This window comes from Sarcophilus harrisii, chromosome 2 (genome assembly GCF_902635505.1).
Source record: "Sarcophilus harrisii chromosome 2, mSarHar1.11, whole genome shotgun sequence".
Taxonomy (NCBI): Eukaryota; Metazoa; Chordata; class Mammalia; order Dasyuromorphia; family Dasyuridae; genus Sarcophilus; species Sarcophilus harrisii.
Window position 1 is genome coordinate 39,310,418 of NC_045427.1, and position 26,130 is coordinate 39,336,547.

General features: G+C 36.2%; 1 protein-coding gene and 1 long non-coding RNA gene across 5 annotated transcripts in view; one reads left to right on the plus strand and one right to left on the minus strand.

Annotated features, from left to right (window-relative positions):
* GLG1 (golgi glycoprotein 1) overlaps nucleotides 1-26,130 on the minus strand; it is a 145,321-nt gene that overhangs the window by 92,602 nt on the left and 26,589 nt on the right. The gene's annotated exons all lie outside the window — the stretch shown is intronic.
* On the plus strand, nucleotides 562-24,825 carry LOC116421281. 4 transcript variants are annotated; one of them, XR_004231584.1, is made up of 7 exons: nucleotides 562-984; nucleotides 1,089-1,174; nucleotides 15,071-15,195; nucleotides 18,791-18,923; nucleotides 21,208-21,352; nucleotides 21,818-21,967; nucleotides 24,644-24,825. It is a non-coding gene; the product is annotated as an uncharacterized LOC116421281 (long non-coding RNA). The 4 variants fall into 4 exon arrangements; XR_004231586.1 differs by lacking the exon at nucleotides 15,071-15,195; XR_004231583.1 differs by lacking the exons at nucleotides 15,071-15,195; nucleotides 18,791-18,923.

Sequence of the window (26,130 nt, forward strand, 5' to 3'; positions counted from 1 at the left end):
CAAATAATGCCAAGTTCTGCAGTTGACAAAAAGAGCTTGGTCCCATGGTAGTGTTCTCTGCAAGTCTCCCCTATCTCTGATATCCCTGATTACAAAGACCACCACCAATCTACATATAATCTTATCCCAGCTACTTCTCTCTCCATTAGTCTCCAACTTCCCTTCCCTGAGTCCATGGTCTCCTATTCCTCCTGGTGCTAACTACCCCCAAGCAGGCAGAACCACCTTTTCAGCACCCAGTCTCCCAGACAACGACTAGCACAAGGGCCAGGACACCTCTCTCTAACCACAAAAGCATCCAGCAGTGGAACACTGTCACCACCAAAGCAGTGGCTCCCTCTTTTGCCCCCTTCATCTTCCTAATCGTTCTCCTACTCCTCCATTGTAGGCTCCTGTCTTCCTGAATGTCCAAAGGCCCAACCTTCCCCCTGTGATGGAGGCATTTCATCCTCCTTTCTCTCTTTGTTCCTCCCCTCGAGGTCCTGGGAGGATTAGCACTGGTTGTCAGGGTTGGCCTGTCTCTTTTAGGTCAGGTCTTTGACTGCTGGTGTCCCGGACTCACCCAGAGTTCCAAGTAGCATGCACAGTGGCCAGAGCCCACGGGCTGAGTTAGGGCCCATCTACCCCAAGCCATGGAGACTTTCCCAGCAGGATGGGCAGAGGAGAATAATCTGGTCATCCGGACTTTTGCCCTGCCACAGGCCAAGATGTTATCTGTGATGTCATCTGTGATGTCACCAGTCCTCTTCAAAAACAAAGGATGAACAGCAGCAAGGCAAGAAGGACCCCCCCCCCCCCCCAATTCACTTGTTCTATCCATGATGCTTCTCCACTACTGCCTCCACCTTAGTGTTCCTTTCACCACTGTCTCCCGGTATACCTTCACAAAGAAATCACCTCCTACTCTCCCACTGTGTCTTTGGCTGCTCCATCTGTTTATAGCTCCCACTTTCTGCAGTCTGGGGTTTTGAGGAGTAAATGAAGGTAGGGCAAGTAGATGGCACAGTAAATAGAGCACCAGCCCAGGAAAAGTAAAGGAAGGTCTGAGTTTTCTCCCCCCATCCTTTTTCACTTATGTTTAAATTCAGATTTGCAAGGTAGCTCACTATGGACTAAATCTTATGGTCTACTGATCTTCAGAACAAGTTATTCAGTTCCCTCCTGCAGTTTTCAGGTGGGTACAAAACAATCTTTTATTATTCAGATTTCCTTTCCTTTGTAATTGAGATCTTTCACTTGGTCCTTGGCAGAATTTGCTGTTTTTGAAATGAATTGTTAAATGTAGCCACCATATGACTTGGAGTGTGCTGTCTTGGGTTTTCTTCTGGAAGTGATATAAGATTTTTTAAAATATATGCCATACTTTTAATTTTTATATGTACTGTTAACATTTTATTCTGTTGTTTTCTAAAGTCTATTAAGACAGCTTCTTAGGTGTAAATGTATACCCTGAAAACAATTCAAATATCTCTACCAGGTGGCTCCAACACACTTTAAGTTTTACAAAATGCTTTACACATATTATTTCATATCATCCTTTCAACTATCCCGAAAATAGGTGGGATTATTTTCTCCAGTTACAAATAAGGAACTTAGAAAGCCTAAATGATTTGCCCAGAGTTACACAGCTACTAAGGATTTCAGGCTGAATTCAGACAGTCTTCCTAATGTCAAGTCCAGCATTCTATCCATGGTCACCTAATTGTAATAATATAGCTTGCCCTGAAAGTAAACATTTTGTAAATATGTTGATTATACTGATATGAGAATTCTTTCCACTGGTATTTAATTTTTTTTGTTGTTGTTGTTCATAAGTTATGATAAATTTCTTGTCTTGGTTTTTACATTACAACAAACAGGGTTTTTGATGTGTCAAGTTCTTCTTGGAGACTTACAATTCTTAGATTGAGATCAGTACACTTAGAGAGCATATTTTCTTTTAATATTAGTGTTTTACTTCTTTTTCTAAATTGACTTCACTTCTATGTATTTGCCTTCCTAATCAATTGTTCTATTTCTCTATCTTTGAGATAAAACTTAACAATGCAGATTCCTTCTATAATTCTTATTTCTTTTAAACTATACAAGAACAGTGTGTTGTGGTTCCATGTCTTCTCAAATTCTACAGGTTCCTCTATAACATCAAGGGTTAGATCATTTTCTTTGTTTGCAATAGTTTTTCACAGATTCCTAAACTTCTTGACTAGATCTGGAGGATATATTTCTTCCTGCTATTAATATTTTCCCTGTTGATTTATCGGCTTATGTTCAAAATCTTTTTGAGTTTTTTCCTTGCCAAGATTTTTGACAATTTCAGTTTTCACCTTCTTATTTCCACATTGCTCAATTTCTGATTCCTTCCTCTTTGATGGTTTTCCTGGGGCTGGATCTCAAATTGCCTCAGCATATTCCTATGCTGGGTTTGCCAGTCTAGTTTTTGTCCTAAGTGGCTCTTAGAGGGTCAGAATTCATCACAGTTGGTCAATGGCCTCTTTCACTCAGGATTAATGGAGTACTGCAAAGGCTCACCTCAGCCCCACAAGATGTCTGTTCTTCAAATTCTCAAGTCTGGCAATTCAGAGGATTGCCACTGCAGCTGGGATGATTTCAGAGAGGCCTGGAGAGACTTACATGAACTGATGCTAAGTGAAATGAGCAGATCCAGGAGATCATTGTACATAGCAACGACAAGATTATATGATGATCAATTCTGATGGACATGACTCTCTTCAACAATGAGATGATTGAGGTCGGTTCCTGTTATGGGCCAGAACTCTGAACTTGAAACAAAGGATTCTTACAAGGTACTAAGTCAGTGGAATTGATAGAGACAATAGTTACCTAATTTAGCATGGTTCAGTATGATTGATTTAATCCTACAAGGAGATGTTATGGGCCAGAACTTGAAATAAGGTACTAAGTGGAATTGAGGAGACAATGGTTAAATCTAGTTTAGCATTGATTTAATCCTACAACAAATAATGGTTTCCTAGTGATATAATGATCAGTTTGTACTCAGCGTGTAGCATATAAACTAGAAGCCTTGGCCAAGGACAGAAGGCTGGAGCCCAAGCCTTGGAGATAGTTTCATCCTATCTCACACCACCTTGGTGGCAGGCTCTCCCCCTTCACTTCCCCACTGAAACAAAGACTCTGGAAGGCCTCCAGAAAACTAGTCAAGCCCCAAGTGAAGGAGATAGGACTTTGAAAGAGATAATAAAGGATTTGGACTTTAAATACCTGGCTGCACTTGTGGTGATTACTGAACTGAATGGAAGGCTGTTCCCAGAGACCCCAAGGAAACCGAAGAAGTAGAGAACATTACATTTTAGAGCGAATATTACAGGTTCCAATAGACCTGTCATGGAGAGAGTCATTTGCACCCAGAGAGAGGACTGTGGGAACTGAGTGTGGTTTACAATATAGCATTTTCACTCTTTGTTGTTGTTTGCTTGCACTTTTTCATTCTCATTTTTTTGCCTTTTGGATCTGATTTTTCTTGTGCAACATGACAAATGTGGAATTATGTAGGGAAGAATTGCACATGTTTAACATATTGAATTACTTGCTATCTAGGGGAGAGAGTAGGGGAAGGGAAAGAAAAAAATTTGGAACACAAAGTTTGCAAAAGTGAATGTTGAAAATTATCTATGCATATATTTGAAAACAAAAAGCTTTAATAATAAGAAAAAGAAAATAATCTTTCCACAACCCCTCCAAAATAGATTATTCCCATCTTCTGTCATGCTTGCCAATTGGCAAGGTTTGAAGTTAAAACCTTAGGATGGCTTTGATTTGCACTGCTTCTACTACTAATGAATTTGCATATTCTTTCATGTGGTTGTTAACAATTTACAATTCTGGTGAGAACTATTTGTTCATATTCTATGACCACTTATTTATCAGGAATGATTTTTAGTTGTATGTGTGTATATATCACATCTTAGTAACTATCCTATACCAAACTTTTATCAGAGAAACCCTTCCCCAACATGACCACTTCCCTTTTATCCTTGGAATATCTATTTTGTTTGCACATAAGTCTTTCAGTTTCATATTAGAAGTTATGGTTTATCTTTTGTAATTACTGCTGTCCTTTGCTTAAGTACACATTGTCTTCCCATAGCTAGGAGAAAGTATAGACTTGCTTCTCTTCAAGTTTTTTTTTTTCTTTTTTTTTTTTTAATAATGGTTATTATCTTTAATATTAAATTAATATTAAATTTAATATTAGTTATATACCCATTTGGTGTAAGGAAAACAATCTAAATCTAATTTCTTCCAGACTGCTTTTCAGTTTCTCAGCAATTTTAACTAAATAGGGAGTCCTTTTCTAAGATGCCTTTCCATTTATACTTTGTAGGGTTTTAAACATAGATCTTGTACTTTCTCAGAACCTTTTTCCTCCTTTACTGAAATAATTATGTGATTTTGGATATTTTTGTTTTTAATATGATTATGTTGAGTGTTTTTCTAATGCTGAAGCATCTTTGAATTTCTGATATAATTTCAACTTTATCAAAATGAATGACAGGACTTTACTTTTTTTAAAAAAATTGATAATATTTAGTCTACAATTTAGATATCAGAAATTATATTTGCCTCATAGAAAGAACCTATTAAGTTCTTCCTCAATTCTTGAAAATAATTCAAGTATTGGGGTACTAATTTTTGCTGCTGTTGTGATTTCATCTTGTTTCTTTGCTATTCTGTTGATCTAATAGTCTGCCTGCTTTTTGACAGACTGGCTATTTCAAAGATTTTATATTAATTTTATTAGTTTTTTCAAAGAACCGATTTTTCATTTCTATCATTCCTATAGATTTAAATTTTTTTTCCAGTTTATCTATTTTGCACACTCAATTTATTCATCTTTTTCAGTTCTATTAATATATGATTGTGGGAATGTTTTATTTAGGATGTTTTCTAATGTGAACATCTTTGAATTTCGATATAATTTCAACTTTTATCAAATAATGCAGACTCTCACTGTTTTAAAAATCTGTAATTTGAACTCTAAATTTAGATATCGAAATTATCATTTCTGCCTCTAAAAGAACTTATCTAGTTCTTCCTGAGAATCTTGAAAATCAATCCAAGATTTCAAATTCTCTGTTGTGACTTTCATTGTCTTCTTTGCTATTCTAGTTGATCTAATAGTGCACTCTTTTACAATTATTTCAAAATTTTATATTATCTTATTAGTCTTTCAAGAACGATTTTTCATTTCATCATTCTATAGATTTAAATTTTTCCAGTTTATCTATTTGAATAATTTTCATCTTTTGATTCTATTGAATTATTTGAGGGACATGGTTTTCTTTAAAGATAGCTTTTCTCTCGTAATTCAGTATCCTTTATCATCAAACTCTCCTGGAGTACTAATCACATCCTTAAGTTTGCAAATCTAATCTAGACTCGTCACTTTCCCTGCTTCAAGATTTCCATTTCTGGAGATCTTCCCTCCAATACCCAAATTTCAAATCTAAGATCACAACTCTAATCTTCTTCTCCTTAATTGGAAACCAACTAATCGTAATTATTTTCAATTGTCGTCCATTTCATATCCAACATTAACAAGATTCAATTCTCTCAATTTTTCAGAATTAAGTTCTTTGATTAACTTATATAGGCCTTCCTAAAAGTAGCCTCTAAAGTTAGTTCAATTTACAATCCATCCTTTTTCCAAACTATCTGATCATGTCATTCCTCTGTTCACAGATCTTTAATGGCTACCTACTACCTCGACAACAAGATACAAACTCCTAATCCTCTAATTAAAGTCTGGTTCAGACCTACCTTTTTAAAATTTATATTGCTTAAACGCTAGCTATAGCAATAAGAGCTGAGAAAGAGATTAAAGGAATAAGAATAGGCAATGAGGAAGCCAAATTATCACTCTTTGCCGATGACATGATGGTATACTTAGAGAACCCCAGAGATTCTGCTAAAAAGTTATTAGAAATAATCCACAACTTTAGCAAAGTTGCTGGTTATAAAATAAACCCACATAAGTCATCAGCATTCTTATATATCACTAACAAAATCCAACAGTCAGAGTTACAAAGAGAAATTCCATTTAAAGTAACTACTGATAATATAAAATATTTAGGAATCTATCTGCCAAGGGAAAATCAGAAACTTTATGAGCAAAATTACAGACCACTTTTCACACAAATTAAGTCTGATCTAACCAATTGGAAAAATATTAAATGCTCTTGGATAGAGGGAGCAAATATAATAAAGATGACAATATTACCTAAACTAATCTATTTATTTAGCGCTATACCAATCAGACTCCCAAAAACTATTTTAATGACCTAGAAAAATAACAACAAAGTTCATATGGAAAAACAAAAGGTCAAGAATTTCAAGGGAATTAATGAAAAAAAATCAAATGATGGTGGCTTAGCTGTACCAGATCTAAAACTATACTATAGAGCAGCAGTTACCAAAACTATTTGGTATTGGCTAAGGAATAGATTAGTTGATCAGTGGAATAGATTAGGTTCAAGGGATAAAACAGTCAACAAATATAGCAACCTAGTCTTTGACAAACCCAAAGATCCCAGCTTTTGGGATAAGAACTTACTGTTTGATAAAAATTGCTGGGAAAATTGGAAACTAATATGGCAGAAACTAGGCATTGATCCATACTTAACGCTATACCAAGATAAGGTCAAAATGGGTTCATGACCTAGGCATAAAGAATGAAATTATTAATAAATTAGAGGAACATAGGATAGTTTACCTCTCAGACCTGTGGAAGGGAAGGTCTTTATGACCAAAGCAGAACTAGAGATCATTACTGATCACAAAATAGAAAATTTCGATTATACCAAACTGAAAAGTTTTTGTACAAACAAAACTAATGCAGACAAGATTAGAAGGGAAGCAATAAACTGGGAAAATATTTTTACAGTCAAAGGTTCTGATAAAGGCCTCATTTCCAAAATATATAGAGAATTAACTCTAATTTATAAAAAATCAAGCCATTCTCCAATTGAAAAATGGTCAAAGGATATGAACAGACAATTCTCAGATGAAGAAATTGAAACTATTTCTAGTCATATGAAAAGATGCTCCAAGTCATTATTAATCAGAGAAATGCAAATTAAGACAACTATAAGATACCACTACACACCTGTCAGATTGGCTAAGATGACAGGAAAAAATAATGATGATTGTTGGAGGGGATGTGGGAAAACTGGGACATTGATTCATTGTTGGTGGAGTTTTGAATCAATCCAACCATTTTGGAGAGTAGTTTGGAACTATGCTCAAAAAGTTATCAAACTGTGCATACCCTTTGATCCAGCAGTGTTACTACTGGGATTATATCCCAAAGAGATTATAAAGAAGGGAAAGGGACCTGTATGTGCACGAATGTTTGTGGCAGCCCTTTTGTAGTGGCTAGAAACTGGAAACTGAATGGATGTCCATCAGTTGGAGAATGGCTGAATAAATTGTGGTATATGAAAATTATGGAATATTACTGTTCTGTAAGAAATGACCAACAGGATGATTTCAGAAAGGCCTGGAGAGACTTACACGAACTGATGCTGAGTGAAATGAGCAGGACCAGGAGATCATTATATACTTCAACAACAATACTAGATGATGACTAGTCCTGATGGATCAGGCCATCCTCAGCAACAAGATCAACCAAATCATTTCTAATGGAGCAGTAATGAACTGAACTAACTATACCCAGAAAAAGAACTCTGGGAGATGACTAAAATCCATTACATTGAATTCCCAGTCCCTATATTTATGCACACCTGCATCTTTGATTTCCTTCACAAGCTAATTGTACAATAATTCAGAGTCTGATTCTTTTTGTACAGCAAAATAATGTTTTGGTCATGTATACTTATTGTGTATCTAAGTTATATTTTAATATATTTAACATCTACTGGTCATCCTGCCATTTAGGGGAGGGGGTGGGGGGGGTAAGAGGTGAAAAATTGGAACAAGAGGTTTGGCAATTGTTAATGCTGTAAAGTTACCCATATATATATCCTGTAAATTAAAGGCTATTAAATTTAAAAAAAAAAAAAAAAAAAAAAAAAATTTATATTGCTTTTCCTTTTCAATCTACATAACAGTCAGATTTTCCTATTTCTTATTCCCCAAACTTGGATTTCATTTCATGCTTTTTTATCTTTTATCCAGACCATCCTCATATCTGAAGTGCACTTTCTCTTAAAATTCCTTAGTTTCCTGCAAGCACCAACAAAGGTGGCCCAAAAATAAAAATTTAATACTGCCACCAAAGGTGTCTTTTATAAAAAAATCTTTTTCTGATTCTCTTTACAGTTAGCTTCTCTATACCTTCAAATTATCTTGTATTTTATTTAACTCATCTGCCTTCCAACTTATCCAGGAGGTCAACTCCTTACAGCCAATGACTATTTTTCATTTTCTTTTTGAATACCCAGAATCTATTACAGTACCGTGAACACAGATGGACTACATGCTTGCTAAATTAAAATAAAGCACTTCTTGAAATGTCATTTGTTACCAATGAAAGCATTATTAGAAAACTTTAAAACCTTTGAAAAGATATATAAAAGCATACACACAACTCTCTGCCCTTCCTCCACACTAGGAAAGTCTACCATTTGACACAAATATGTAAAGATATGAAAAACCATATTATGCATACTTTTATTTGTTGTTTTTTCTCTGGAGGTGGATAGCACCTTCCTTCATGGATCTTTGTAGCTGATCTGAGCATTTGTAATATTCAGAAAAACTGTCAAACTTTCCCTCACTTTTTTCTTTTCAACTTGTTTAAAGACAGGTTAAGATGGGCAGTGACAATTTATGGCAATCTGAACAGCTGGAAGCTCCCACAGCCACAGTGTATTAGAACAGTCAAAGGAAAAAAGTCTTGGATTATGAATAAAAATTTTAGAAAATTGTTAAACTACATTCCTTATTAATTTTAATTCCTAAACTTGGAAACTCAACTGCATCACTTCCACTTTACATTTAGCCTTTAACAAAAAGACTAAATGAAGCTGAAATGCTAATGCTACAAGATATAATCTTTAGTTTACTAGCCTTTAGGAGAGATGGGGAAAAAATACCAAATCCAAATGAATTTCTAAATAAACCACATTATTTCCAGTCTAGAAGTGTTTCTAATGCTCACCTTGACCGTCTCCCTTCTTTAACAGACCCAACAAGTCATTGTTTGACCTTTATTGGAAGCCCAAACTCTCCCCGACAGCTCATTCTAAGTCTGGATAATTCTAATAATTATTTGATTTTTTTCCTTACATGAATTTACCCCCATTGACATTTTGGCAACTTCTATCCACTCCACTCAGTTCTGCCTTGTAGGGCCAAAAAGAGCAAGTGTAATCCCTCTTCTACTTGAGAGCTTTCCAGTTTATCAATTTCCTTTCTATGAGGTGCTTGATTGTTAATGCTGTAAAGTTACCCATGCATATAACCTGTAAATAAAAGGCTATTAAAAATAAATAAAATAAAATAAAATAAAATAAAATGAGGTGCTTGGATCTTACCACAAAAGTGAAATCAGGTGTTTAATGAATAAACAAATGAGTCCCTGGTGTGCATGGGAAGGCTAGGTTTCACTAGTGATTGTGCCCCCAACTAGCTGGTTAACATGTACCTAAACTGGACCAATCTGGTCCACTATCAAGAGAAGTGATTGATCTAGATTATTTCTAGGGTCCTCTGTCATTGCCATTTTAAGATTTATGAACAAGAAGAAATATAACTATAGAAGGACAATGTAGGAGTACAACTGTCATTTCTGCTGGCTGGTTAAATGTCCTTAAGCAGAAACAAAGAAAAGCAAAAGGTAGAAGACAAGCAGAACAGCAAGACCATGAAAGCATTTCCTTCTAAAGATTATAAAATGAAAGAACAAAGAAAAGAGAACTGACAGTGGAGACAGACCTAAAAACTCTTACAAGAGTATTTTGTGGAATTAATCAGCAGAAACAGGATTTGAGGAGGCCGAAGATAGAGAGGAAGAGGTGATGTTCTCTGAACAAGCAAAAGGTGAACGATGAAGAAAAAAAGACTCCAGTAAGTCTCTCAGGCAGAGGAGGGGCTACAGAAGAATGGGCAAAGGGAAAGATCAATTTTGATTAAAGATGGGAGGGGGGGGGTCCTATTAAGGAACATTCTCATTGTGAGGAAGAGATACACTGCATAATGAAGAGGGGGACCTTTCAACAGACATCATCCACAGGAATCAGTGTGGAGAAAGAACACTGCCTCTGTGGACAACATCCTTCCTCATGGGACGGGGGACCAGGATTCCTGAGGACAACAGGTACCCAGAAGGGTGAGAAAGGAGATTCTGTAACAAACAGGAAAAATAACTATTGTGCGAAGGGAAAAGAGCAGAGGTGGACCACATGCTAACTCAGGGAAATTTCTATGAAGAATACTGGTCTTCTTACTATCTCCTATGGTAACTGAACCAGCATTATTATCCTCATGTTGGAAATGAGAAGTTAAAATTCAGAGAATTTTAGGCTCAACCCCAGACAATCCTGATTCCAAAGTCCTGTAGTTGACTGTAGATTTCCCCAAATGGATGGAAGCAAATCTCTATTATATGCTTATGTCAATTATGACATCCTCAAATTTATTCAGTGTTAGCAAAAAGCATTATAATTAGGACTTTACCAAATAAATTCTAAGCAAGCCCCTGCTCTCATTCTTTGCGCATCATGATCCACAGCCAATAACACCTGTTTAGAGCCAGTGCAAAAGCTGGCAGAGGCCATAAGCAGGGTAGTGAAGAGCATAGAGAAGTCCTCCTTTCCTCTGTAGAGCTGGCAGACCCTCAGAATGCCCATCCTGCACAGTCCATTGGCACTAAGCTACAATGAGGCCCTAGAGCAGGGTGCTCTACTCCCTAAGTTGGTGCCCCAGCAGTTTTCTCCCTGAGGAACTGAGGGCAGAGAAATGAAATAATATTCACACGCCACAATTGAATTAGAAATTTTCACCTGACATGCTTCCCATTCATGAATCTCAGGCCAGGTTGTTACAGTGCTCTTTCTAGTTTCGGAAACCCTGCCTGGGAATACCATGCCCTCTCTGCTGGCTCACAGAAATAGAAATGAGGAATCTATCTTTAGGACTATCACTTAAGTGAAAATTAGCTGCTTGAACAGGCCAAACTTCTATACAAAGTCAAAATGAACTACATTATAATTAGCAATGGCTTTAGGAAAACCAAAAAACTGCATTAAAATAAACTGTCTTTTCTGTCTGAAACACCTGGACAGCACAGTGCCAGAAAGCTGGGCCTGGAGTCAAAAAGAGCTGAATTCAAACCCAACCTCAGATATTTAAATTGTGTGACTCTGGGAAAGTCACTTCAATTTGTTTGCCTTAGTATACTTTACTGTAAAATGGAGATAATAATTATGCCAACCTGCCTGGGTTGTTGGAGAGTCAAATAAGACATCTGTAAAGCACTTAGCACAGTGCCCAGCACCCAGTAGGTACTGAATAAATACTTATTCCCTTTTCCCTTCCCCCAACTGGTCAAAATTCCACATTAAAGGCTATACAGAAATAGCTATCAGTATATGCTAACTCAAAGGTTAGGATTAAAAAATAGTTCCTAAAAATTATGGAATTTAAGCCTATAATGAGAAATATCTGGTTAACTACAGTGTGAGGATTTTGAATTTACCCTCATGGCCAATTTAATGTCTAACGCAGTTAGTTAGTGCCATAGTACACAGGGCTCCAGGTCTGTAGTCAAGAACTCAAATCCGGCCTCAAACCCTTCCCAGCTATGTAACCTGGGCAAATCACTTCACTCATTTGCCTCAGTTTCCCCCATCTGTAAAATGAATCTTTGCCAAGAAAACCTCAAATGGGGCCACAAAGAGTTGGACAAGACTGAAAATGACCAACCAACCACAGAAAGAAGATTAATGTGAGGAAATCTGAAGAGCCTGGCACAGAACTTCTATTACTACCTTTCTTGTCGTTTAGTAATTTTTCCTCTTGGGGCTCCCATTTGAGGTTTTCTTTCAAAGACACCAGAGTAGTTTGCCATTTTCTTCTCCAGCTGATTTTTCAGATGAGGAAACTGAGGCAAACGGAGTTAAGTGACTGGCCCAGGGTCACATATCTAGTGTGACCAGTTCTGAGGCCAAGTTTGAACTTGAGGAGATTCATCATATTGACTCCAGGCCTGGCTCTCTATGTATACACCTGGCTGCCCAAGGATATTCAAATAGACCTGGAGGTAGGTAATTTTAAAGTCTTCCAACTGCTGTTTACAAGATACTTACCTTATAGGCTTACATTCCATAACTATTTTATCCTGATATGTACTACTTCATATAGATAAATCAAATCAGAAAATGTATGTAAAGTGCTCTACAAAGCTTAAAAGAATGTAAAATGCTGCTATTATTTTAAGCACAACTTTGGCAGAGGGGCATAGAAAATGAGTTTCAATCTGTAATCAACCAATATAGATTTTTGCTTCATGTTATGTTTCTTTATTGTGTAACAATGAGCAAGTCCTAAAAAACCTGAGTCTTAATTTGCTTGCCCTACAAAATGGGGATAAGATTTTTATTATCCAACTCACATGGGGGGGGGGGGGGAGAGAGGAAGCATTAAAAACAGATCTCACATAAATCTAAGTTACTATTGCCATTCCTTTGGGTATTTGAAAGAAACTGTAAAGTACACAGATTACAAATGGATATACACCAGAGCCAATAATAACACTACCATTGGTCCAGTTATTGCAAAGTCCCTAAAATGAAAATCTAAGCTGGGCAGCAGGCTTGGCAGACTATTTCAGATAACCAGCAATTGATTTCAATAAACCAGCTCAATAACAAGGTCCTAAATCCAAGGTTTTCAACTATTTTTCAAAGGGAGAATTTCAAGTAATATTATTAAAATGTTTGTTATCTAAACTTCATTTTTAAAGTTATCTAAAAGCGGATCTTACTCTCTTTAGGCCAGCCATTTCATCACCCTCTTGGCACTCCAGTTTCCCCAAACTCTCCACCAGATGCCTTTCCACACAAATTTCCCCTTTCTCCATTTGTTCCCTCTCCCATCCCATTTTCATTTATAGTCTCTGACTAATCTCTGGGTTGACTATACTGACAATCCATCTGCAGTCTCCAACTATACTTTCTTCTCCATCTATGTATACTATACTATACACCTCCATCCCTGATTTGGAAAGCCCACTCTACCCCTCCCAGCCCGCAATGGTTCTAACCATTCTCCATCCATCTCTCTAATTTCCAATCTCCCAACAATAGGGAATAAACCAGAGTTCATCTTAAATCTTTTCCTTTCTGGCATTCAGTGAGACCTGGCTTCCTCGCCATTGTTCCTCGCCCAGGCTGTACTGGTAGGAGAGTAGGAATGCTCCCCTATTTTTCTCCACTGCTACTTTCCAGACTTTCTCTTTACCACAATCAATCAGGAACCACTTCTTCGATGGTCAAGTCCACATTGATCAAAATTCAAGTATCAGCTCCTCGGTTTAGCATTCAGGAAAGAATGGTTCCTTCTTACCTTTCTAGTCTTCTTCCAACACACTGGTTTGGAGGTACAATGGTCTGTTTGCAGCTCTTTGCACCCAGCACTCCATCTCCATGCCTTTGGGCTGGTCATGACCAAGCTACAACCTTCTGCTCCTCCTTTCCCCCCACTCAGCCTCTTAGTTTTTCTGGCTTCTTTCAAGACTCTCCTCCAATCTTATCTTTTGCAGACCCACTAGTCCTTCTATCAATTATCTACTTATCTTGTACCTATTCTATATATAGGTTCTATGAATCTATTTACATGTTGTCTCCTAGAGGGTAAGGCCATAAATATATTTTTTCTTTTGACTTTCTATGCCTCCTCAGCACTTAAGCACATAGCAAGTACTGAAAAAATGCTTTCTGAATGATTGATTCAATCAGCTTAGAAAGACCAACTGGAGTCAAACTTCAATGTCAAACAAAAGAAAGTCTATTTCTCTACTGGCAAACTTCTTGACAAGGATAGGAAGGTAAGATCTGAATTTTAGGGATATCAATTTGCCATCAATATAGAAAATGGAGTAAATAAAGGCTGAAAATGGATGAATACGGAGAGGCTTGAAGAGAGACTTACATGAAATGATGCTAAGTTAAATGAGCAGAACCAGGAGATCATTATACACTTCAAAAACAATACTATACAAGGATCAATTCTGATGGAAGTGGCTATCTTTGGCAATGAGAGGATCCAATTCAGTTCCAATTGATCAATGATAGACAGAATCAGCTACACCCAGATAAAGAACACTGGAGTGTGGACTGCTTGCATTTTTGTTTTTCTTCCCAGGTTATTTTTACCTTTCTAAATCCGATTTTTCTTGTGCAACAAGAGAATTGTATAAATATATACACACATATTGTATTTAAGATATTGGAACAAAAGTGATTGTAAGGGTCAATGTTGAAAAATTACTCATGCATATGTTCTGTCAATAAAAAGATATAATAATTTAAAAAAAAGAAAGAAAAAAAAAAAGGCTGAAAACACAGACCAATTGAGCTGCTACTACGATAACCTAATAGGAGATGGAAGAGATCTAAACAAGGTTACCTGTATTGAGTGCAGAGAGAAAGGAATGGATGGAAGGGATGTTTTAGGAAGTAGAATCCACAAGACTTGTCACATGACTGGATGTAGGGGGAGAGTGGTTTGAGAATTGAAGAATCAAGGACTGATCCTGGGTTGTTGACTGGAGACTTATAGTAGCTTCAGCAGAAAGAGAAAAAATTCTGTTTAAGAACACTGGGTTTGAGATGACCATCAGACAATCAGAAAGAGAAGCCAAAGAGTGGAAACATGAGGCAGAAGCTCAGGAGAGAATATGGAAATGATCTAATGCTATGGACACTGATGAAATCACTCAAAGTATAGAGAAACACCAGCATAATCATCAAAAAACAAAAGTTTTTATGTTTTTTTTAAGGTATACAAAGCTCTTAAATGTTCTTTAATTTATTCCTCAGTTGGTGGTATTATTATCCCCATTTTGCAGATAAGGAAACTGAGGTTGATTACTTTGCTGAGGAACAAACCAGATCATCGTCTGAAAACAGGACCTTGCACTCTGCCCACCAACTCACTGAGCTGCCTTTAAGGAAAAGGCAAACCAGCAATTAGGTAAACCTAAATATGTATGGGATGGGTGAAGAGATGAGGAGAAAGCTAGAGTTTCTGCTATAAACCACAGCAAGAACCACTGCATTAAATACCAAGTTCCATTTACGTCCCATGTTCATTTAATAACTAATAACACACCATGACATGAAGGTATGGCAAGATTTGGCCAATCCACCGAATAGCTAGCTGCTTGCCCAAGTCCAGGGACAGTGGACATTTTTGTTGTTCAAGGACCAGCCTCGCTAAATTTGGAGGGGCTCTTTCTAAGGATAAAGACCAGTTACAAAGTTGAAAGCGATGGTGCAATATGCATCACAGAAAGAAAACCCAAGGTAATGAAATCAGATACTTGAAGCATCCAAGAAATGCTTTTAAAATGTTGAACATTCAGGTATTTCTTCATGAATTCTCAAATTCCCAGGAGATTCAAAGCTCTTATATTGCAAAAGGGGATATTCCAAGGGCCCTTAGAATTTCAGTTGATTAACTTTAAAAGACCGGAACATACAGACACAATGAAGGGATGAAATATTGATTTCACTGCTTCTAGTATTTATTTCTAGAGCTAGTCAGTTGGATAACATTTTCTGACAGGCTACAACACAAAACCGTAACATTTTGGGCACAATGTAACACATCTTGGAGAAGCTGAGAAAATGTTTAATGAGAACAATTTATAATTTAGGTATTTTTTTTTTAAAGTATACAACTGCTAATGCCACAATTAATTAAATGTGACAAAAAGGCAAGGGTAGATGTTAAATTTGAAGTTAAAAGTCTCATTATTTGAAGAAAAATTCTAACCCTAACCCTAACCCTAAATTCTGTATTTTAATTTATATAATAAGCAAAAAGAATAGAGATTTTTCTACTATTTCTAACATTTCATTAATTTACCATCAAATTCCAATTCTTCAGGGAGTCTAAGGATTCACTGCAAACTCTTTGGTTAAAGAAACCTCTCAGCTTCGGATTCATTTAGACAAAAAGGCTCTGCACAGAATACTGGTCTTATTTTTGTCATATTGAGCTCCTAAAACAATCAATTGTCTATTTCAGGTTACCACTTCTCTGCACAGCAGGTACTTGGCACTTTTCCCAGTAGTTTAGGATCTGTTTCTTCAGGGTGGCACTTAAGCCAATTTTGGCTTTCTTCCCTGGAAGTCTCCAAGGCTTATAAAATAGTACTTGCAGGGTATAAATGTCCCAATTGTTTGGCTCCACCCTAAGATGGCCATGCAGTATCAATTACCATGGGGATGATTCCTTTATTGGCCAGCAGGGCCATAGGCATTTCTAATGTGCTCTACTAACATTCAATTTTTCTGCAAAGAAAAGGTTTACCAGGAAGAGAATCTGAAGAATATGAAACCAATTCCAATTCAGTGCCAATAATACTCTTCACAGCCTCAAAAAAATTTTCAGTTTAATAATGGAACCATAATCACAAAGCTGAAAGAGATAGACATTAAAAGATAGGAAACTGAGGCAGAACCAAGTCTAGTGACTGATTAGCTAGCTCAAATGCCCATCCATCAGGACAAGGACACAAACCATGTTTTTAATAATAAATACTTGATTGCTCCTAAACCAAATTGCTTTTAAAGGGAAGTTTGTGAATGGTCATAATAGTTTTATAAGGGATTTGCAGGAGTCAATTTTAACAAAGCCTAATCATGCCATGCTCAATTATTTAATTTTTTTTGCCAGCTCTCCGATTCCCCCTCTTCCCTCCTGACATGTAAGAGACAATGTTCCCACATTTTTCTCACTTGCCCCAAGCTTCCCTACAACTCCCCCACCTTGGGGAAAAAAAATCAATTCTACCACCTCATGCACTCCTTTATTTTCAAAGGCTTTTATACACATGCAAGTGCACATGTCCCCACTGTGCATGCTTCTGTCAATTGTTCCTGCAGTTAACACTTTGAAGCCTGCTTCAGTGCCATTCTACAGAAAGTGCCCTTCTTGAAGGTAATAGACATCCTATGAATAAATGACACCATCATTCTCTCCAGCAATCCAGGTTCAAAACCTCAGCAGTCCCTGACTCAGCCCTCTTTTTTTATCCCTCATATTCTACAGTCTCTAAACCCAGTGGACCTTTCTCACTCCTCCCCTCCAGGACCTCTATACTCCTGCACTTCCGGACTTAGGCTTCTCTCCAAATCACTGTGAGGTGTTCTTTAAATGCCATTTAAATTAAAAAAAAAAAAAAAAAAAAAAGAAATTAAGCAGCTAGATTAATTCAGTGGGTAGAGCATTAGGCCTGGAATCAGAAAGAATTGAGTTCAAATTTAGCCTCAAGACACCTGAGCAAGTCATAACATCTGTTTGCTTAATTCAGTGGAGAAGGAAACAACAAACTGCTCTAATATCTTTGCTGAGAACAGATTGATCTACGGGGTCATAATCTGACACAACTCAACAATACAATTTTTGCATACTCCCCCTGCTCAAAAATATTAAATAATATTCTACTATCTATCATCAAAAAACTAAAAGACTATTTATGAAATCCTATATTACTTTTTTTTTTTGAGGAAAGGGGTTCTAGATTAGTAAATTTTAAAGATAAGTTTAATTGTTTTTAAACCTTGCTGACACTTCTTCATGATTTCATTCACTCAATGAAGGCAACCTTTTCTTGCAAGAAAGCACAGCTTAGGAAACAAAACCAACACTGGCCACCTCTAACAACATATCCACTCCCCACATCCCTTAATATTTGCCTTGACTTCTCTGCTGAGAGAAGATGCAGCATCTCCCCAACATATCAGGGAAACAACAACCAACACCTGCGCTGATCAGTTTTGGTATCCAGCCAAGTCACCTGCCTTAACGACATTATCACCCACCAACTGTTCTGCTCACCTCATTTTGCATCGATACTACTCATTTCTTCCAAGTTTCCCTGAATTCTTTCTTCATAATCATCATCTGGTATGAGATAATAGCCTGTCATCGCTTTCATATAGCATTTTAATGCTGGTTCTTTACTGCACTGAAAGTGCTACTACAAATACTTTTCCATCCAGGAGAACTTTCCCTCCCTTGGGAAATATGGCTCATAGAATTATTACTAGATCCAAGGGTACATAGAGCTGCTGCTACTGCTTCTTCTTCTTCTTCTTCTTCTTCTTTTTTTTTTTTTTAAATACATAACAAATTATTTTCCATAATGGCAGGGTTATTAATGCACACTTTCACTAAGTATAGGACTTACATTTCTCATGTCATTACCACCATATTTCTTTATTTCCCCCCAGCTGTCTGTTCAGTTTCTACTCCAGGATCACGTGCCTTCCCTATAATAAACTTATGAGCTGAAATCTCACTATGCTGGAGCCTGCATAGCTTGTTAGGCCCCCTAGAAGCCTTTCTCCTCTGCCTGGAAAGCTAGAAGGCAGTAGTGTACTAAACTCTCAAAAGCGTCCTTAATAAAGGCTCAGAGCTTTCCAGCTAAAATGACAAGTTCTCTGTGCACTACATTTTTCTTTTTCTTATTTGTATTCCCAGAGATCAGTCCAGTACCTGGAACATAGCAGGCACTTAATTAATGCTTACAATTACAAAATATTTCCTTCTAAAAAAGTTTTCAGGAATTTTAAGAAAGATTTCGCCCAAAATTTGGATGAAATTTGAAAGTACCTGAAAAGGAAGAAAAGGAAGGAAAAAAGAAGGGAGGAAGGAAGAAGCATTAGTAGGACAAGGAAAAAGATGCTCAGGTAGGTTCTCTGGCTGTTAGTGAGAGAGAAGGACAGCTACAGAGCACATTTTTGGAGGGGCTGGGCCAGATAACTAGGTCTCTCAAAGGGTATGACAGTCAAAAGTGGATAGTGGATAAGAGACGATTAGGATGAGAGGAAACACCAAATAGTAAGATAACACACCTAGGTGATGACATTCAAAAATCAGAAAGTTCTGCAAACATGCTGGTGAGCATTTGGGAAAAAAACAACAACAACAACAAAAAAAAAAAAAAAACCAGAAGATCCAGAAAAAGAAATGTTACAAATAAAATATGCTACAGACCACCTGTACAGAAAGAGAAAACAGTTGAGCAATTTGGGAAAGAGAAAGCTGTCCCAGATCCATGGCAGTTAACAATGGAAAATTTCAGTCACTAAACATATGCTGCAGCTGTCCCTCTGCCAAAAGCAAAGCAACTCAATTTCTGATTCCTTCCAAGGTTGGCTTACCTTAATGATAATTTCATCCTTCAAAAAAGGGGGGGAAAAACACAACAAGCAGAGAAACAGCCCTTCAGAACTGGATTCTAACAAGGAAGAACAGCTGCTAAACTAGAAATGATCAGACCCTTCAGGGGAAGTAATTACTCAATTTTAAAATTTGTGACACACAGGAAAGGAAAATTGGTCATAGTCTGACACATACCTTAGATTTTGGGAGAGTAGATTTCAAAGTGTTCAGTGAAAGGAGAGGTAGCATCCCCTGGACTAAAATTCTACAGGGAAAGTCAGCCCAGAGGGATAGGAAGCTCTCAAGAATGAAATTCTGAAAACACAAAGAGAAAACATTTCAATGAGGAAGAAAAAGAGAGGTAGCTAAAGAGTCTGATTTATCAAAACTCTATGGCATCAAATTTTCCAAACATTCTGTCCTGTTCCATAATTTTCTTCTTATTTACCATTTGGTTACATTCATCTAACTTTGAAAGAGGCATATTTAAAACACCTTACAATTACTGTCTTGAAATTTAGACCTTTTTGTACTTCTATAATCTTTGTCTTTAAATATTACAATGTTATACCAGTTTGTGTGTGTGTGTGTGTGTGTGTAAAATAGTTAATACTACAAATAAATAAATAAAATTTGTTTTTGTTCTAAATTATAACACAGTTTTGCTATTTGTTATTCTAAGAGATGTATGTGTAAAAATTTCAAATAACCTATCCTAACAGCATCTGTTTTATTGATGCCCTGGTCTTTTGATCAGTCATTTCCTAGGCAATCTACTACAGAACCTTTTCTTGTAAAAAAGAAACACTATTAAGTAAAAATTTCAATAGAATCTGTCTCTCACTCTCGGTGTATATATATTGTATACTTAATACACCTATTATCTATTTTTCTACACATATGTACATCTGTATGTTCTATTCTAACCATCTCTTCCTTCTCTGCCATGGGAGTGATGTACATCATCTCTTCTCTAGAACCTTCAATGGTTTTTCCACCACCCAGAGTTTGCCTTCCCTGTAGTTATCTTTTCATTTACACTAGCTGTTTCTTTAGTTCTGTTTATTTCACTTTATACAGATCCATATTTCTATGAATTCTACATTTTCTAATTTCCTACAGTACAATAATATTGCAATATTGACATTTTGGGGGTAGCTACTGCCCAATACATGAATACTCAGCTTATTTATAATTCTTTTCCATCAATAAGAGTGCTATAAATATTTGGATAAATTTTGGATCTTTGCTTCTTTTTACTTACAGCACACAAAATCATAAAAAGGATATTAATAGTAAACATATACACCAAAGGGCATAGCATCTAAGTATTCAAAAGAAAATGTAAACAAAATGCGGAAGAGACATCATTTCCCAATTTTGGACATTTTGATGAAGCTAATTCTCTCCCTTTTCCTTTCTGCTTCCTGGCTTCCTTCAAGTCCAGTTAAAATCTTACTTTCTACAGTCCAAACCCCTTACTTGTAATTTCTTCTGTTGATTATCTCTAGTTTATCCTGTAACAAGCTCCTTTGAATCGAGCTTTCCCAAAAAAAGGGAGATCTTTGAGGGAAGACACTGTCTTTTGTCTTTTTGCATCCCTGACTCTTAGCACACAGTAGGTCCTTGCTCTATAAGACCATAACTGCAAGGTTTTCAAGCCTGCCTTTTTCAAAGTTTAGACAAATGTAACAGAAAAAAAGTGACAGACTTTTGACATACCAGGTTCTTTAGTTAACTCCTCTTTTTCTTCTTCAGTTCAATATTTTCTCTTTATATAACCAATATTTTCTGAGCCCTTTCTATTAGTTGGCAGGGAGAAATTGCTACAAGCCTTGGCTCCATGGAAACTGTAGTAACAGAAGCAGAAGAAGCAGGACTGGGCTATCCTGTCAAAGAAGCCTTCCAGAATCCCAAACATGTCCTTCAGCCACAGCATCCCCTGGACCAACAGGTAATGTCATAAGCCTTCTCTCATTCAAATATGAGCTCTTAAAGAATTCGAATTGACTTAACACAAGCTAAGTGTTACTCACTCACTGATCACACCTAGTCATGTCATTAATGTATGGGTCAAAGGACAACACTTTTCTTGCATAATTCCACATTGGAATCCAGAATGGCTTACAATTCTATCAATAATGTAATAATTAACTTGTTTTTCAGTCCTGCTACATTTGGGATTTTCTTGGCAAAGATAGTTGGGGATACTTTGTCATTTCCTTCTCCAGTTTATTTTGCAGATGAGCAAACTGAAGTAAACAGGGGTTAAGGGACTTGCCAATATCTCGGTCCAGATTTGAACTAATGAAGATAGGAATCTTTCTGACTCCACATCCAGCGCTTTATCCACTACAGCACCTAACTGTCCAACAGCTAACTTGGTCAATATAAACACTTACTTTTAACTTTCCACCAGCAGTTCCACTTAGTTTGGATTCCATATATTATGCCCCATTCAAGATACCAGATCATCAGGAAACTTACCATCAGGACGACTCCATTTCATCCATTCGACACCTGAATTCCCTCTGCTTATTCTCCCAAACTGAATGCCAAGTTACCAAGAGTAAGTGTTTGGAATTGCTACCGATTTATCCATTCTAAAACCTGATTTTTGTAAAAATGAGTGAAGAAAAGAGCACTAAACTCCCCCAAAGCTTGCCTTTTTAGAGGGCTGGGAACTTCCCAGCTAACTCTCCAGCATCAGGCCTTCATGCTGGATCCATTTCCCCTTTCCAGTTTCTCTTGATATAGTTTTCCCCCATGAGATTATAGACTCCTCAAAGTCTAGGATGTATGTTTTTTTTCTAGTTTTTGGTTTCTTTAGGGGTTTTTTTTTTTTAAATCCTCAGAGCTAACAGCACAGTGCCTGACCATACAGTAATAACTTAATGTTTACTGAATTTCAAAAAAGGTCAGAAAAACTGAAATTTGAATCTTGCCTCAAATACTTAACTAGCAACTTGACAACTTCTCCCTCCTCAGTTTCAACAACTGCAAAATGGAATTGAGGATCAATGAGATAAGACAAGTGCTTTACAAACCTTAAACTGTCATAGAATGATAGCTGGCTTTTTCTTTTTTTTGGAAGGTCATATACACAATCTCTCCCTCTTATAGAATGTGAATTTATTGAGAAAAATTGTTTTGCACTTCCATTTGTATCCCTAGCACTTACCACAGTGCTTGGAACATAGTAATACATTTTTTTCATTCATTCATTCCCTTTTAAAGATATACACCTGGATGATCTTTTTATTGAGTTCAAATGTAGTATACGAAAAGCTTACTATTTCTAGAAAAGAGGAGCAAGTTGAAAACTATCTTTGCATAGATCTGAAAAAAGAAAATATTATTTAAAAAAAAAAGAAAGAAAAAATGAACAAAATGTCTGGAGTTACTTAAGGATTTTCTTTAAAACATAGATTTGTCTTTCTTGCCCTCTAAAAATTCCAGTGGGCTCCTTATTATCTTCAGAATAAAAGTCCTTTACTTTTGCTGTTACTATTACTATCAGTCACAAACTCTTTTCCAAGCAAATTGGCTGACAAGCAAATAATACATGACATAGGAACTTTTCCCTAGAGCAGGTCCCCAGTCCTCAAATGCCTTCCTACTTCTTTCCTCCATAAGGAAGGAAATGCCTTCCTATTCCTGCCTTCCCTCAAAGCTCAGCTCAGGTGATACTTCCTCCTAGACTTTTCTTTCCTGATTCTGCCCAGTTGCTAGTGACCCAATAAGTAAATTTGTTAATGTACATCTTCAGTATTTATTTATATCTGTTTTCACTAATAAAATATAAGTTCCCTAAATTCATTGATTTTAAAAATTTATGACTACGTCCAGTATCTAGCAGAATGCCTGCTATACAATAGGCTTTTTATGCCAAACAAAATAAAATAATTAATGCAATTGAGTTTATCTCACTATCTAAAGAAACTCAGGATCCTATTATAAAAAAAAAAATTCTTTGGGGGCAGCTAGGTGGCACAGTGGATATAGCACCAGTTCTCAAGTCCGGAGGGCCTGAGTTCAAATTTGATCTCAGACATAACACTAGATCTTTGTACACGGCAACAAAATTATACAATAATCAATTCTAATGGACGTGGCTCTCTTCAACAATAAGATGATTCAGACCAATTTCAACTGTTCAGTAATGAAGAGAGCCATCTACGCCCAGAGAGAGGACTGTGGATCCGGAATGTGGGGCACAACAGAATTTTCACTCTGTTATTTGCTTGCATTTTGTTTCCTTTCTCATTTTTTTCCCTTCTTGATCCGATTTTTCTTGTGTAGCAAGATAACTGTATAAATATACGTACATATATTAGATTTAACATATATTTTAATATGTTTAACATGTTTTGGACTATGTGCCATCTAGGAGAGGGAGTGAGGGGAAAGAGGGGAAAATTTGGAACAGAAGGTTTTGCAAGGGTCAATGCTGAAAAATTACCCATGAATATGTTTTGTAAATAAAAAGTTTTAATAAAAAAAAAATTGAAAAAAAAAAAAGCCTAATTCATTCTTGGTGGAATTGTGATAAAGGAAAGTGAAATTATGCAAATAAACTGATTTTTAAAAGTCCATATTTTCTGACCTAGAGATTGCAGCACTAAGCTTATACTCAAGATCATAGACTATATTTATGGCAGCAATTTTTGAGGGAGCAAAGAACAGGAAACAAAAGAAGATTCCCCTTCTCCCCCCCAGTTTGGGGACTGGCAAAATAAACTGTGGTACATGAATGCAATGGAATATTACTGTATTAGAAGAAAGGACTAACACAATGAATCTAGAGAAACATGAGAAGATTTATATGATCTTATTGCAAAGTGTGAAATAAGCAAAACCAATGCGAAATTCACACACACACACACAATAAAAGAAATAGAACTGAAAAATTACAAAGAACAAACCTAAGAAGAGACAGGATAGTCACTTCCCCAAATTCCTTTGAAAAGGTTACAGTCCACAAGTGTGAATTATTATATATGTACTTTTTTAAATGTTGGGTTTTTTGTAATTCAAAATTCCGATAATTACTCTTCTTCCTCAACAACAACAAAATCTACTATAAAGGATAACTATAGAAGAGGTGGAAGCAAAAGGATCAAAGGAAATCTAGGTGACAAAAACAAAAGAAATCCATAAAAAACTATTTTTTAAAGCTAACTTACTATTTTCTTACTTAATAAATGTTAATTTTCCCCCCCTGCTTTATTTTGTAATTTTTAAGTACAGGTAAATTCTCCCAAAGACCATCTCTACCTGAACCTCCTGAGTCAGAAGAACTGTGTCATGGCTGTCACCGACTCCTTGGGTAATCTGTGACAAATTGTTTCACTTCTATATACCTGTCTTCTCTGCAAAATAAGGATCAACTAAAAAAATGGATATAAAGTGTTCTGTCAACATTAAGCACAATATAAATTAGTAGTGTTTTATTTCTAAAAATAGGTAGAAGGTTCCCTTAAAATGAATGCTAATAGAAAAGATAAAATTAAGCAAAACTTTCTGAAGAGAAATGTTGTATCGAGGTGATATAAACAAAATATACCCAACACACTATTTTCTGACAACCCCAAACCTCAAAAAATATTGACCCAGAGAGCAAAACTGATTTTTGTAATGGTTTTCTGACATGTTGGTATCCACTGAGAAACCCTAGATATCAGAAACAGTTATATTTTATTGCCTCTTCATACTTCCTCAACAAGGTGTAATTCAATTTCTTTCTGAATGCCAAGTTACCAAGAGTAAGTGTTTGGAATTGCTACCAATTTATCCATTCTAAAACCTGATTTTTGTAAAAAGGACTAACTATACAGCACTTTTCTCCCACACACCCATTTCATGTAGCATCCAAAGGAATTTATAAGGAAGATAAGAACAGTTTTTCAGTAAGACTATTAAAAAAAAAAAAAAAAAAAAAACCACCAACATTGTTTCTATAATTACAATAGTTTCTTTATACTGTGAATAGTTACCTCAGGCACTAATTACAAACCGGATACAGATATGTCCTAGGAGAGGGAAGTCCCAAACATTAAAGTCATAGAAATGCTACATTTTTTTTGGTCAAAACAATTTTTAGATTGGATTAATATAAGCATGTTGTTGTTGTTGTTTTTTAACCATGTTTTTAACCTTGTTTTTCTAAGACATTTTTACAGAGGGAAGAAAATTTCTCTTTTAACATTGTATGTTTAATAAACTCAATTGGAAATGGAACTTCTATTAGACCTCTGTACTCAGATAAATAGCTCAGAGAGCCTATTGATTTCTAGTTAAACATAGAATCAGTTTTTGATTTAAAACATTAACTGAATGGCCAAAAAGAAAAAGAAAGAAATCAAGATTCTATGTTCTGGAGGTCCATCTAGGAATATGTGCTTCATACCATATTGTTACAACACTAAAACTTACAGTTTATCATATTAGTCAGAAGCCATTACATGACTACAATAAATATAGGACCTAAAAAAAATCAAGGATAGGCTCATTACTACAATAATTTGGCAGGTCAGTGGAAGAATCTGTCTTAATAGGCTAGTCTCTATTAGACAATAAATTTTTTTTTTTTTTTTTTTAAATACAGCAATCACAGATGTTTCCAACAGCAAGCTAATAACAGCAGGATAATTTTCTTTTTTCGGGGTGAGGCAATTGGGGTTGAGTGACTTGCCCAGGGTCACACATCTGGGAAGTGTTAAGTGTCTGAGG